Here is a 14,804-nt window from a genome sequence, read left to right as displayed (position 1 = left end):
CACCAGGCACAAGTAGTCATTGGGTATGGTTGACTGGCAGCCGGGATCCTGGTGGTCAGCATACCAATGTCGGAATCTCTGGCTGCCAGAATGCCAGCAGGGGGGCAAGCGAAATGAAGCTGACCACCGGGATGGTGACTACATCCCATTTAGATGATTATGTGGGAGTTTTATCATTATTATCCTATTTATATGTAAAAAGTGTTGAAAGGGGAGAGCGCTACTGTGCAGTTTCCATACTGGTCCTCCAGGGAGGCTTCACTCCCTGTACCAAGATGGCTGCTGACCCAAAATACTGCACATAAGTGCGGCGCCATCTTGTCAATGTCTTAGAGCATCACAGTGGGAGACAGTAGTTTTTCACTTAACTCCTCAGAGACCTGAGATAATCAGAGATCCGCAACACTTCCAGTGATCCTACACTGGTACCTGCTGCATACATTCATCAGCTGGGGAGCCGAATAACACCCCGCTTGTCTCAACCTCCGCTCAGTGAGAACCAGTGTGTAACAGTGATTATGTGGGATTCATATAAATATTTTCTGCAATTCACAATATGAGCTTACCATCTTCGGAGTGTTGGAGAATTATTATACTTTTTTTTTTTTTTGGTCAGATATAGTTTCTTTTATTATTATTATTATTATTATTATTATTATTATTATTATTATTTAAAAATGTGACCGGACCCTCTTTTGTCATTTTCACCTCAGCTCACTTTAAAAATTTTCTAAAAGAGAAAATTATCTAAAAGCAATTATAGAGTAAGACCATTTTCCTTACTGTGTAAGCTGCAGAACTCGGTGTCCTGTTACTTGCTTTTTATTTTACCCTTGTATGCCTTACTGCCATGTTTTGCTTATCTCACAGTGTAACCTATGTAGTGAACCCAACATGGCTGCCTCATCTGGTACTCTCTTGTGTAGAATAAACAATGCATGGTTCTGAACTCTCCTAATATATTTGTCTCCCCAAATATGTTTAATTTCTTCACCCTTTGAGAGAATGTATTAATAAAGACAACTTCAAGCAAAATATATTTAAAAAATAAATGTCTATTTTTATTTTAAGTAAAATTTAGCCACTTTTTCTTCTTCTTTTTCTTCTTCCTCTTCTTCTTCTTCGTCTTATGATGATTATTATTATTATTATTATTTTGTAATTATTCATATTATTATCTACTCTGCATTCTAAAATAGGTAATTTCGGACTAAGGCCCTCATTCCGAGTTGTTCGCTCAGTAATTTTCTTCGCATCGCAGCAATTTTCCGCTAATTGCGCATGCGCAATTGTTCGCACTGCGACTACGCCAAGTAAATTTGCTAAGAAGTTTGGTATTTTACTCACGGCATTACAAGGTTTTTTCTTCGTTCTAGTGATCGGAGTGTGATTGACAGGAAGTGGGTGTTTCTGGGCGGAAACTGGCCGTTTTATGGGTGTGTGTGAAAAAAACGCTGCCGTTTCTGGGAAAAACGCGGGAGTGGCTGGAGAAACGGGGGATTGTCTGGGCGGACGCTGGGTGTGTTTGTGACGTCAAACCAGGAATGACAAGCACTGAACTGATCGCACTGGAAGAGTAAGTCTCGAGCTACTCAGAAACTGCACAGAAAAATCTTTTCGCAATATTGAGAATACTTCGTTCGCAATTCTGCTAAGCTAAGATTCACTCCCAGAGGGCGGCGGCTTAGCGTGTGTAATGCTGCGAAAAGCGGCTAGCGAGCGAACAACTCGGAATGAGGGCCTAAGATTGGTCCAGTAATCTTACAAACTTGTCCTATAAGAGGAACAAGATGGCGGGAGCCTCATGACTCATGAAGAGTCATCCTTCAGCACTCAGGAGAGGAAAAACCCCCTTGTGGAGGAAACCTCTGGGGACCCATGGCTGAAGGACTGCCCGTCCCTCTAGACTATGCAGAGTTTGCCCAGAACACCCGCCCACCCACTAACCTTGCCTAATCCCTTCTGTCGCCTCAAATCTGCTATTTTGACCTATTTACCCAGCCGGAGAAAAACGCACCTAAACGTCAATGGTAAGAGAGCAAAAGATGAATGGGAGTGAGGGGAGGGACAGTCATAACCACCATAGCATTCATTTCTGACGCTAACAGGGATTACAACTGTACAAATGTAGCCATTCTCGTCGTGGCTACATCTTACCGCAATAGCGCCTTGTTAGGCGCGATCGCACCGCGTATGTCTGGATGTCTAAGACGTGTATGTCCCATTCACATGGATGGGAGCGGCAAATGCCGCAGCTCGGCATGGCTAGGCACAGGCGCGCATAGCTGTGCAAAGGGTGCACGTTTACCTCAGCTGTAGCCATGATCAGCATGGCTACACCTCAGTGGCGTGCAGTAAGGTCAGTGGCTGGTGAGGCACTACAGCCATAATGTCCGCCGAATCCTGCCGATGACCCCTACCGCCGCCGAACCAATGTCCGCTACTGCCCCTGAGCCAATGCCCGCTACACCTGCCAATAGCTTACAAACTTTCCAACCATTAACTGACCCAGCCCTCCGCCACTAATTTGCATCTCAGTCCGATGCCGCCAATACCCGCTGCCAGCCTGCTCATCATACTTGTGATATATTGTACATTTTTATAGAAAAAATAAATAAATTAGTGTTTGGGACTGGGAAGGGAGTGGGAGGGGGACATGAATGCAATTTTGCTGTCCAGGGCTTCCATTAACTTAATGGAAAATGGTCTGAATGGGTTAAAAAACAAATTTAAACTGCGTGATAGCCATAAGTGTGTCAAACAAATGAATATTGTTTTCTCTATCGTCCTAGTGGATGCTGGGGTTCCTGAAAGGACCATGGGGAATAGCGGCTCCGCAGGAGACAGGGCACAAAAAGTAAAGCTTTAGGATCAGGTGGTGTGCACTGGCTCCTCCCCCTATGTCCCTCCTCCAAGCCTCAGTTAGATTTTTGTGCCCGGCCGAGAAGGGTGCAATCTAGGTGGCTCTCCTAAAGAGCTGCTTAGAAAAGTTTAGCTTAGGTTTTTCATTTTACAGTGAGTCCTGCTGGCAACAGGATCACTGCAACGAGGGACTTAGGGGAGAAGAAGTGAACTCACCTGCGTGCAGGATGGATTGGCTTCTTTGGCTACTGGACATTAGCTCCAGAGGGACGATCACAGGTACAGCCTGGATGGTCACCGGAGCCTCGCCGCCGGCCCCCTTGCAGATGCTGAAACGAGAAGAGGTCCAGAATCGGCGGCAGAAGACTCCTCAGTCTTCTTAAGGTAGCGCACAGCACTGCAGCTGTGCGCCATTTCCTCTCAGCACACTTCACACGGCAGTCACTGAGGGTGCAGGGCGCTGGGAGGGGGGCGCCCTGGGAGGCAAATGAAAACCTTTTTTGGCTAAAAATACCTCACATATAGCCTCCGGGGGCTATATGGAGATATTTAACCCCTGCCAGAATCCATTAAAGAGCGGGAGACGAGCCCGCCGAAAAAGGGGCGGGGCCTATCTCCTCAGCACACAGCGCCATTTTCCCTCACAGAAAGGCTGGAGGGAAGGCTCCCAGGCTCTCCCCTGCACTGCACTACAGAAACAGGGTTAAAACAGAGAGGGGGGGCACTAATTTGGCGTTAGAAATATATAAAAGATGCTATAAGGGAAAACACTTATATAAGGTTGTCCCTATATAATTATAGCGTTTTTGGTGTGTGCTGGCAAACTCTCCCTCGGTCTCTCCAAAGGGCTAGTGGGTCCTGTCCTCTATCAGAGCATTCCCTGTGTGTGTGCTGTGTGTCGGTACGTGTGTGTCGACATGTATGAGGACGATGTTGGGAGGAGGCGGAGCAATTGCCTGTAATGGTGATGTCACTCTCTAGGGAGTCGACACCGGAATGGATGGCTTATTTAGGGAATTACGTGATAATGTCAACACGCTGCAAGGTCGGTTGACGACATGAGACGGCCGACAAACAATTAGTACCGGTCCAGACGTCTCAGAAACACCGTCAGGGGTTTTAAAACGCCCGTTTACTTTAGTCGGTCGACACAGACACGGACACTGAATCCAGTGTCGACAGTGAATAAACAAACGTATTCCTTATTAGGGCCACACGTTAAGGGCAATGAAGGAGGTGTTACATATTTCTGATACTACAAGTACCACAAAAGAGGGTATTATGTGGGATGTGAAAAAACTACCGTAGTTTTTCCTGAATCAGATAAATTAAATGAAGTGTGTGATGATGCGTGGGTTCCCCCCGATAGAAAATTATGGGCGGTATACCCTTTCCCGCCCGAAGTTAGGGCGCGTTGGGAAACACCCCTTAGGGTGGATAAGGCGCTCACACGCTTATCAAAACAAGTGGCGGTACCGTCTATAGATAGGGCCGTCCTCAAGGAGCCAGCTGACAGGAGGCTGGAAAATATCATAAAAAGTATATACACACATACTGGTGTTATACTGCGACCAGCGATCGCCTCAGCCTGGATGTGCAGAGCTGGGGTGGCTTGGTCGGATTCCCTGACTAAAAATATTGATACCCTTGACAGGGACAGTATTTTATTGACTATAGAGCATTTTAAGGATGCATTTTCTATATATGCGAGATGCACAGAGGGATATTTGCACTCTGGCATCAAGAGTAAGTGCGATGTCCATATCTGCCAGAAGATGTTTATGGACACGACAGTGATCAGGTGATGCAGATTCCAAACGGCACAAAGGTGTATTGCCGTATAAAGGAAGAGGAGTTATTTGGGGTCGGTCCATCGGACCTGGTGGCCACGGCAACTGCTGGAAAATCCACCGTTTTTACCCTAAGTCACATCTCTGCAGAAAAAGACACCGTCTTTTCAGCCTCAGTCCTTTCGTCCCTATAAGAGTCATATCTGCCCAGGGATAGAGGAAAGGGAAGAAGACTGCAGCAGGCAGCCCATTCCCAGTAACAGAAGCGTTCCACCGCTTCTGCCAAGCTCTCAGCATGACGCTGGGACCGTACAGGACCCCTGGATCCTACATGTAGTATCCCAGGGGTACAGATTGGAATGTCGAGACGTTTCCCCTTCGCAGGCTCCTGAAGTCTGGTTTACCAAGGTCTCCCTCCGACAAGGAGGCAGTATGGGAAACAATTCACAAGCTGTATTCCCAGCAGGTGATAATCAAATTACCCCTCCTACAACAAGAAAAGGGGTATTATTCCACATTATATTGTGGTACTGAAGCCAGAAGGCTAGGTGAGACCTATTCTAAATCTAAAAAAATTTGAACACTTACAAAGGTTCAAATCAAGATGGAGTCACTCAGAGCAGTGATAACGAACCAGGAAGAAGGGGACTATATAGTGTCCCGAGACATCAGGGATGCTTACCTCCATGTCCAAAATTTGCCCTTCTCACTAAGGGTACCTCAGGTTCGTGGTACAGAACTGTCACTATCAGTTTCAGACGCTGCCGTTTGGATTGTCCACGGCACCCCGGGTCTTTACCAAGGTAATGGCCGAAATGATGATTCTTCTTCGAAGAAAAGGCGTCTTAATTATCCCTTACTTGGACGATCTCCTGATAAGGGCAAAGTCCAGGGAACAGTTGGAGGTCGGAGTAGCACTATCTCGGATACTGCTACAACAGCACGGGTGGATTCTAAATATTCCAAAATCGCAGCTGATCCCGACGACAAGTCTGCTGTGCCTAGGGATGATTCTGGACACAGTCCAGAAAAAGGTGTTTCTCCCGGAAGAGAAAGCCAGGGAGTTATCCGAGCTAGTCAGGAACCTCCTAAAATCAGTGCATCATTGCACAAGGGTCCTGGTAAAGATGGTGACTTCCTACGAAGCAATTCCATTCGGCAGATTTCACGCAAGAATTTTTCAGTGGGATCTGCTGGACAAATGGTCCGGATCGCATCTTCAGATGCATCAGCGGATAACCCTATATCCAAGGACAAGGGTGTCTCTCCTGTGGTGGTTACAGAGTGCTCATCTTCTAGAGGGCCGCAGATTCGGCATTCAGGATTGGATGCTGGTGACCACGGAGGCCAGCCCGAGAGGCTGGGGAGCAGTCACACAAGGAAAAAATTTCCAGGGAGTGTGATCAAGTCTGGAGACTTTTCTCCACATAAATATACTGGAGCTAAGGGTAAATTTATAATACTCTAAGCTTAGCAAGACCTCTGCTTCAAGGTCAGCCGGTATTGATCCAGTGGGAAAAACATCACGGCAGTCGCCCACGTAAATAGACGGGGCGGCACAAGAAGCAGGAGGGCAATGGCAAAAACTGCAAGGACTTTTCGCTGGGCGGAAAATCATGTGATAGCACTGTCAGCAGTGTTTCATTCCGGGAATGGAAACTGGGAAGCAGACTTCCTCAGCAGGCACGACCTCCACCCGGCAGAGTGGAAACTTCATCGGGAAGTTTTCCACATGATTGTAAACCGTTGGGAAATACCAAAGGTGGACATGATGGCGTCCCGTCTGAACAAAAAACGGGACAGGTATTGCGCCAGGTTAAGAGACCCTCAGGCAATAGCTGTGGACGTTCTGGTAACACTATGGATGTACCAGTCGGTGTATGTGTTCCATCCTCTGCTTCTCATACCTAAGGTACTGAGACTTATAAGACGTAGAGGAGTAAGAACTATACTCATGGCTCCGGATTGGCCAAGAAGGACTTGGTACCCGGAACTTCAAGAGATGCTCACAGAGGACTTATGGCCTCTGCCGCTAAGAAGGGACTTGTTTCAGCAAGTACCATGTCTGTTCCAAGACTTACCGCAGCTGCGTTTGACGGCATGGCGGTGGAACGCCGGATCCTAAGGGAAAAAGGCATTCCGGAAGAGGTCATTCCTACCCTGGTCAAAGCCAGAAAGGAGGTGACCGCACAACATTATCACCACATGTGGCAAAAATATGTTGCGTGGTGTGAGGCCAGAAAGGCCCCACGAAGAAATTTCAACTCGGTCGATTCCTGCATTTCCTGCAAACAGGAGTGTCTATGGGCCTCAAATTGGGGTCCATTAAGGTTCAAATTTCGGCCCTGTCGATTTTCTTCCAGAAAGAAGTGGCTTCAGTTCCTGAAGTCCAGAAGTTTGTCAAGGGAGTATTGCATATACAACCCCCTTTTGTGCCTCCAGTGGCACTGTGGGATCTCAACGTAGTTCTGGGATTCCTCAAATCACATTGGTTTAAAACCACTCAAATCTGTGGATTTGAAGCATCTCACATGAAAAGTGACCATGCTCTTGGCCCTGGCCTGGACCAGGCGAGTGTCAAATTGGTGGTTTTTTTCTCAAAAAAGCCCATATCTGGTTGTCCATTTGGACAGGGCAGAGCTGCGGACTCGTCCCCAGTTCTCTCCCTAAGGTGGTGTCAGTGTTTCACCTGAACCAGCTTATTTTGGTGCCTTGCGCCTACTAGGGACTTGGAGGACTCCAGGTTGCTAGATGTTGTCAGGGCCCTGTAAATATAGGTTCCAGGACGGCTGGAGTCAGGAAAACTGACTTGCTGTTATCCTGTATGCACCCAACAAACTGGGTGCTCTTGCTTCTAAGCAGACTATTGCTAGTTGGATGTGTAATACAATTCAGCTTGCACATTCTGTGGCAGGCCTGCCACAGCCAAAATATGTAAATGCCCATTCCACAAGGAAGGTGGGCTTATCTTGGGCGGCTGCCCGAGGGGTCTCGGCTTTACAACTTTGCTGAGCGGCTATTTAGTCAGGGGCAAACACGTTGGTAAAATCCTACAAATTTGATACCCTGGCTAAGGAGGACCTGGAGTTCTCTCATTCGGTGCTGCAGAGTCATCCGCACTCTCCCGCCCGTTTGGGAGCTTTGGTATTATCCCCATGGTCCTTTCAGGAACCCCAGCATCCACTAGGACGATAGAGAAAATAAGAATTTACTTACCGATAATTCTATTTCTCGGAGTCAGTAGTGGATGCTGGGCGCCCATCCCAAGTGCGGATTATCTGCAATACTTGTACATAGTTACAAAAATCGGGTTATTATTGTTGTGAGCCATCTTTTCAGAGGCTCCGCTGTTATCATACTGTTAACTGGGTTCAGATCACAGGTTGTACAGTGTGATTGGTGTGGCTGGTATGAGTCTTACCCGGGATTCAAAATCCTTCCTTATTGTGTACGCTCGTCCGGGCACAGTATCCTAACTGAGGCTTGGAGGAGGGTCATAGGGGGAGGAGCCAGTGCACACCACCTGATCCTAAAGCTTTACTTTTTGTGCCCTGTCTCCTGCGGAGCCGCTATTCCCCATGGTCCTTTCAGGAACCCCAGCATCCACTACGGACTCCGAGAAATAGAATTATCGGTAAGTAAATTCTTATTTTTTGTTGTGGAACTACAAGGCCCAGCAAGCCTCCCCCGCTTGCTGGTACTTGGAGAACCCCAAGTACCAGCATGCAGGGAAATAACGGGCTCGCTGGTACCTGTAGTTCTACAACAACAAAAATACCCAAATAAAAACACAACACACACCGTGAAAGTAAAAATTTATGAAAACACACACGCTCACACATACTTACCTACATCCCACGACGATTACGTCCACTTGTCTATGTAGAATCTAATAGGGGTACCTGTAAAAATGAGAGAGAGATTACTTACCTACATCCCATGCCGATCATGTCCACTTGTCCATGTAGAATCCAATAGGGGTACCTGGAAAAATGAAAATTATATTTACAAACTTCGTTCAAGTCCACAGGAGGGGAAAAGGAGAGAGTTAGAGAGAGAGAGAGAGAGATAACTGGTTATGCTGCTGCCTGGGAGGAAAGAGCCGGCGGTACATGAAGGAGAGGGGAGAGCCGCAGAGAGTTATGCTGCTGCCTGGGAGGAAGGAGCCGGCAGAACACGAAGGAGAGCCGCAGCGAGAGAGAGAGTGTCCCCGACCTGGTTATCCTGCTGCCTGGGAGGACGGAGCTGGCGGAAGATGAAGGAGAGGAGAGAGCCGCACTCAGTCACTGCCACTGCTATGCACGTCCTTTACCCCGTACAGCACTGCCAGTGACAGCCGGATGCAGTCACTGTCAGTGCTGCAGCTGCTATCCAGTGACTAATCACAGTGACAGGGGCGTGCTTTCAGATAGGCTGAAAGCACATACCTGCTGTTCTGTGGCACTTGGGCAGGTGCCGCTTCTATTACTTTTTTCAATGGGCTTTTACAGCACTTTGCTTGGCCCCACCCCCTGCCCACCCCCTGCTTACGGACGATTACAATGCACAGCGGGAGGCACCGTTCTTGGTGCCGCACAAATGTATTTGAACAGCCATTTATAATCTAATTTTTTTTACATAATATAAAAAATATACTTATGACACAGAATATGTGTCATAAGTATCTTCTTTGTATTATTTTAATCAAGAATGACAGGGGAGGCACTGCCTCCAATGCCTCCCCTGACTGCACATCCCTGCTACACCTGTATATAGTATTGGATAAAAACAAAAGTAATGATTAAAGCACAACATAATTCTTTTACATCTCTTTACATTACTAGAATTGGATCAGCCTGCAATACTGCCACACCAGGATTTAAGCAGGCAGAGAGAGAGTAAAGGATTTAATTTGCAACATTATAGACTCACCAAACAACTCCAAGGAGATGTCATGGGTGCAGCTGCACATAAAGGATTTAATTAGGAACATTATAGGCCCATCTAGACAGCGCTCTTCAAATATCTCCAATGGCCCATTTGCAGCCGCTTGTGGTTGTTAGGTAATGGTACTGTCCCAGTAGGTGTGAGATTTTGTTTATATCCAATACCATGCTATCCCCAAGGTCATAAGTCATATATTATAATAGTCATGCTAAAAGTCTGCCGACAATTCGAATTAAGCTGCTCTTATCTTTGTCCAGTCACTAACCTTCTACCAGTGTGATATGCCGTGCCAGGCCTCTGAGGCATATGCAAGAGAGACAGCAACAGCAGAGCCCTGTATAGGCAGTTGCCATTATGACATCACAGCATGACCTCACACACTCCACCAGACCGGCTAAGACTGGTTATTTCTGGTTTGAGGCCCTTGTTGTCTATTATGGAAAAAAGTTTACAGGAAATAGCACATAATTCTGTTACAATCAAAATGAGGGAATACTTAGTCCTTTAGTCCATTAAATACAAGGTTGTAACCCAATTTTCTTTTTATCGGTTTCTCATTCATATATGGAATCCATCGTCCATCTAAACGAAGATCCTCAAAAGTAAAACCAGAAAACAGAAAATATAGAGTGGTATATTTGATATTTCTGGAGACACCCTCCACCAAAGAGTATAGTGATGATTATGCTGAATCTATATAACAGGTACAGCGTGCCTAAACTCACATAGTGATGAGGTTACTTAGGCTCATAAAGGTATCTTTAGCTTTAACACCCAGTGTGAACCGACAGAATCAGATACTTCAACTTCATCTTTCCCAAAACGAAAGACGTACCATACTCACACAGGATGAAGTGGTTCAAACACATAGAAGTTTCTTTAGTCTTTGATACTTATATAAGTTCCCACTTTATGATGCGGTTAAACTCAGAAAAAATAAAGATAAAAGATATATGGTGTAGTACGTTTACAATACAGCAAGATTACACTCAAAAGGTGCACAGGATATCAATATACATAGGTACAGCGTACCGAAACTCATACTGCAGTGGGGTACTTTAGACTTATCAAGGTATCTTTAAAACAAAGCCACCATATGTAAAAACCAGCAGTGGTGAATGGACATACATAAAAAATAGAAAAAGCTCTCTGCCTCTATATTTTATGTATGTCCATTCACCACTGCTGGTTTTTACATATGGTGGCTTTGTTTTGTATGTAAACGGCCATTATTCCATCACACAGGCCGATAATGCATTCATTCCGGCATTTTGGTGGATTTTTAATGTTTTAATAAAACATCCGTTTTAGAGTAAGCAAGTCCATTCCCTTCCTTACAATATACGGAAATTAGGATCTGTAAGGAACAAAGAAACTGCTATGGGATTACAGCTACATATAGGCCCTCATTCCGAGTTGATTGCTAGCTGCTTTCGGTCACAGCGCGGCGATTTGGCAAAAAAACTGCATTTCTGCGCATGTGTATGGGCCGCAGTGCGCATGCGCAAAGTTTTTTTTGCACAAAACTATGCAGTTTTACACAAGGTCTAGCGGCGCTTTTCAGTCGCACGGCTGATTGGGGAGTGATTGACAGGAAAGGGGCATTTCTGGGAGGTAACTGAGCATTTTCCGGGAGTGTGCTAAAAAACGCAGGCGTGTCAGGTAAAAACGCAGGCGTGCCTGGGGAAACGGGGGAGTGGCTGGCCGAACGCAGGGCGTGTTCGTGACGTCAAAGCAGGAACTAAACTGACTGAAGTGATCGCAAGGAAGGAGTAGATTTGGAGCTACTCTGAAACGGCATGAAAATTTTTCCGAGCAGTTCTGCTAACCTTTCGGTCGCACTTCTGCTAAGCTAAGATTCACTCCCAGAGGGTGGCGGCTAAGCGTTTGCACTGCTGCTACAAGCAGCTAGCGAGCGATCAACTCGGAATGAGGGCCATTGTTATGTAAGTAAGGTACGTCTGTGCATCATGATGTTTTAAATGAAGGCCATCAGTGTATTTATGCGGTGACTTATTTTAAAGATACATATTGGCATGTACTGTATAAACAAGCCAGAACCAACGATGAACGAGCGCGGGGGTCGCGCATCGTTCATCATTGGTGACTACACACTGAAAGATATGAACGAAATCTCGTTCATTAATGAACGAGATCGTTCATATCTTTCAGTGTTATCGCGTAGCGTGTAGGGCCTATTACCGTTTTGTTATACGTATAGATTTTTATTGTAGGGTTTCCCTATTTATCTTTGGCTATGTAAGGCTTTGTATGAACCCAATTTCCACTGTTGTTATGTTGTTTTTTACTGTTACAGTGTTTCAGTGATAACCTCATTTAAGGACAAAACAATGAAAAAATCGGAGTAAATCTGTGAAAAGCACAAACGTAATCTGATTGGTCTGATTCTGCATATGCTACAGCAGTGTTTTTTAACCACTGTGCCGTGGAGCAGTCTCCAGGTGTGCTGTCATAGAAGCAGAGCCAGGCCCGTCAGTGTTTTGCCGCTACTGAGGCCTTGGAGTGATCAATACTGGTGGGTTTAGTGGTTGCAGAGCCAGTTCTAATTTTGGGCCCGGGCATTGTTGGGCTCTTCTGGCTTTCTCAGATGTGGCTCAGGCGCAGGGCCAGAAACAGAAATCTTGGGGCCCAGTACACTGATATCTCTGCGACCCCCTCAACCCCCCTTAACTTGGCAGAGGGGAGCTTTAAAAAAAAATAGTATATTTCTCTCTCTCTCACTCTCTGTCATCCTTAGTTTCAGTTATATGGTAGGGCAAAGCCGGCGCTACCCGCTCAGCAGAGTCTACAAAGCAGGGAGGCGCTGGGCTGTGCGCTGCTGCTGGCTCCGCTGCACCTGTCAGACTCTGTGACAGGCAGCGCTTCAGTGGTGCCAGCAGAATGAAGCTCCAGTCCAGACCACCCACTGATCTCCGATCCTCCCTCCCAGTAGAGTAGAGCACGCAGTGGAGTAGGGGTTACATAACAGTCTGAAACTCCTGTCCGCAGGGGCTGTCTAGTTTCAGTTTCTGTTCCTGCTGCTGGTGATTTAAGCAAGGAACAGTTCTCCCTGCACTCTGGTTTTTGAGCCCTTCCCCCTCTACATGCTGATGCACTTGTCTGTGTCCAGGGCAGCCCAAAACAACAGTGAGTGTAACTCCTTGAAAACCTTGTTCTCTACAAAAAAAATATGAATCCTTCTTTCTCTAACGTCCTAGTGGATGCTGGGAACTCCGTAAGGACCATGGGGAATAGCGGGCTCCGAAGGAGGCTGGGCACTCTAGAAAGATTTATGACTAATACCCCTTTTCCACTAGCTGTTTTTACCCGTGTTTTTGCACGGGGGCGCGCATCGACACGGATTTTTAGTAGGTGGAAACGGGTCAACACGGGTTGAGTGACCCGGGAATCCAACCCGGCTATTTACCTGGGTAGAACACGGTAATGACACGGATAGCGGTGCAGTGGAAACGGTCATTACACGTGTTTTCAGACCCGAGTAACGCTCTGAGACGCTGATTGGCTGCTTCTGGGGCACTGGAAGATGATGTCATCCCTGGGAGACACGCTGGGCACATGCAGGCACCGCAGCAGCAAACAACACTACGCTGGGCACATGCAGGCATTGAGGCAGCAAACAAAACACTCTGAAGTCGCGCTGGGTACATACAGATATTTTTATTGCAGCAGCTTCCAAACAAACAGACAATATACAGCAGCAGAAGCTCCAGCACAGCAACATGGCTAGCCATACCTGGTCAGACACAGAGATCAAAGAGCTGCTTAATATTCGGGGAGAGGAAGAAATAAGAAGGCAGGTGACTGGAACAGTTAAGGATGCTATCGTCTACAAGAACATATCCCTTATGCTGGCAGAAAGGGGCATCCAAAAAACCCAGCAACAAGTCGTTAACAAATTGAAGGCACTACGCAGACAATTCACCAAAGTACACGACCATAACCGCAAGAAAAGTGGTGCTGGGCGTATGGAATGGCCATATTATGACCTATGCTATAGTGTCTTCGGCAAAACTGCGATAACAAATCCCATAGCACTATCGTCATCCAGCTCTGCCAGTCGCCAGATGTCAGTCGACGAGGACTGTGACGAAACACAGCACAGCCTTCCCAGCTCACAATGCAGCCCATCATCCCCGCTGCTTATATCGGACAGCAGTTTCGAAGACTCGACCGTCAATGATGATTCCATCAGTGCCACTATTGAGGACGTACCACAGTCTCAGGCGGAGACGTCGCAACCCCCCAAGACCACGACTTTGCGCTCAAATAGTAAGTATTACCATTACAAATACAGTTGCAGCAGTCCCTATATGTAAAGGCATGGTAATGTTGCAGAGTATAGCTAGTGTGCAGGTGGGAGAAGGCCACAAACACGTATATGCTACCACTGCTATTTTTTTATAGAATCATGGTAATGTTGCAGAGTATAGCTAGTGTGCAGGTGGGAGAAGGCCACAAACATGTATATGCTACCACTGCTATTTTTATATTGTTGCTTACATTCTGTTTCATCTCCTTCACAGTCTACAACGTTCCACAGCGGAAAAAGAAACTGAACAAAACAGAACAAACGGTCAAAGCAATGAAGTCCATTATCGTGGATCACCTGCGTGAGGCAGATAGTGAGCTCAATGCCCAGGAAGATGCACGGCTTGAGAGATTTCTTGCGTCAGAAAAAGAAATGCATCAAACTTTTATGAGTCAGTTAATGACCATGCATGATAGGCAGATTACATTTTTTGAACGCACGTTTGTACGTACCATAGGGAATACCACACAAACACAACAGCAAGACACAGCCTACCCACAGCACCCATATGGTCCATACAACTATGAACCTCCCTCAAATCCCCCAACACAAATCCCGCAATCCTCAGAATTTCGGGTATATAGACAACTGCCTTAGAGCAGCGGGTTATAAAACAATGTTTGTGTTTTAAGGTTCTGTTTGCACTGTATCCTCAACCCTGATACATACAAATGCAAACATTATTTTGATTTTACAGAGTGCCCTGTTAGCACTTTAAACTTTTATATTGTTACCTCAGAAAATGGGCAGTGGGATCCAGATATTGGGGCTACCTTTTTATATTGTTACCTCAGGAAATGTGCGGCAGTGTGATCCAAATATTGGGGGTAACCCGATACCTGCCAAACCAAACATTAGGGTTTTTTTTTTACAGAGTGCCCTGTTTGCACTTTACT

This window comes from Pseudophryne corroboree, chromosome 1, assembly GCF_028390025.1.
Source record: "Pseudophryne corroboree isolate aPseCor3 chromosome 1, aPseCor3.hap2, whole genome shotgun sequence".
Classification (NCBI taxonomy): domain Eukaryota; kingdom Metazoa; phylum Chordata; class Amphibia; order Anura; family Myobatrachidae; genus Pseudophryne; species Pseudophryne corroboree.
This window is presented reverse-complemented; position numbering follows the sequence as displayed.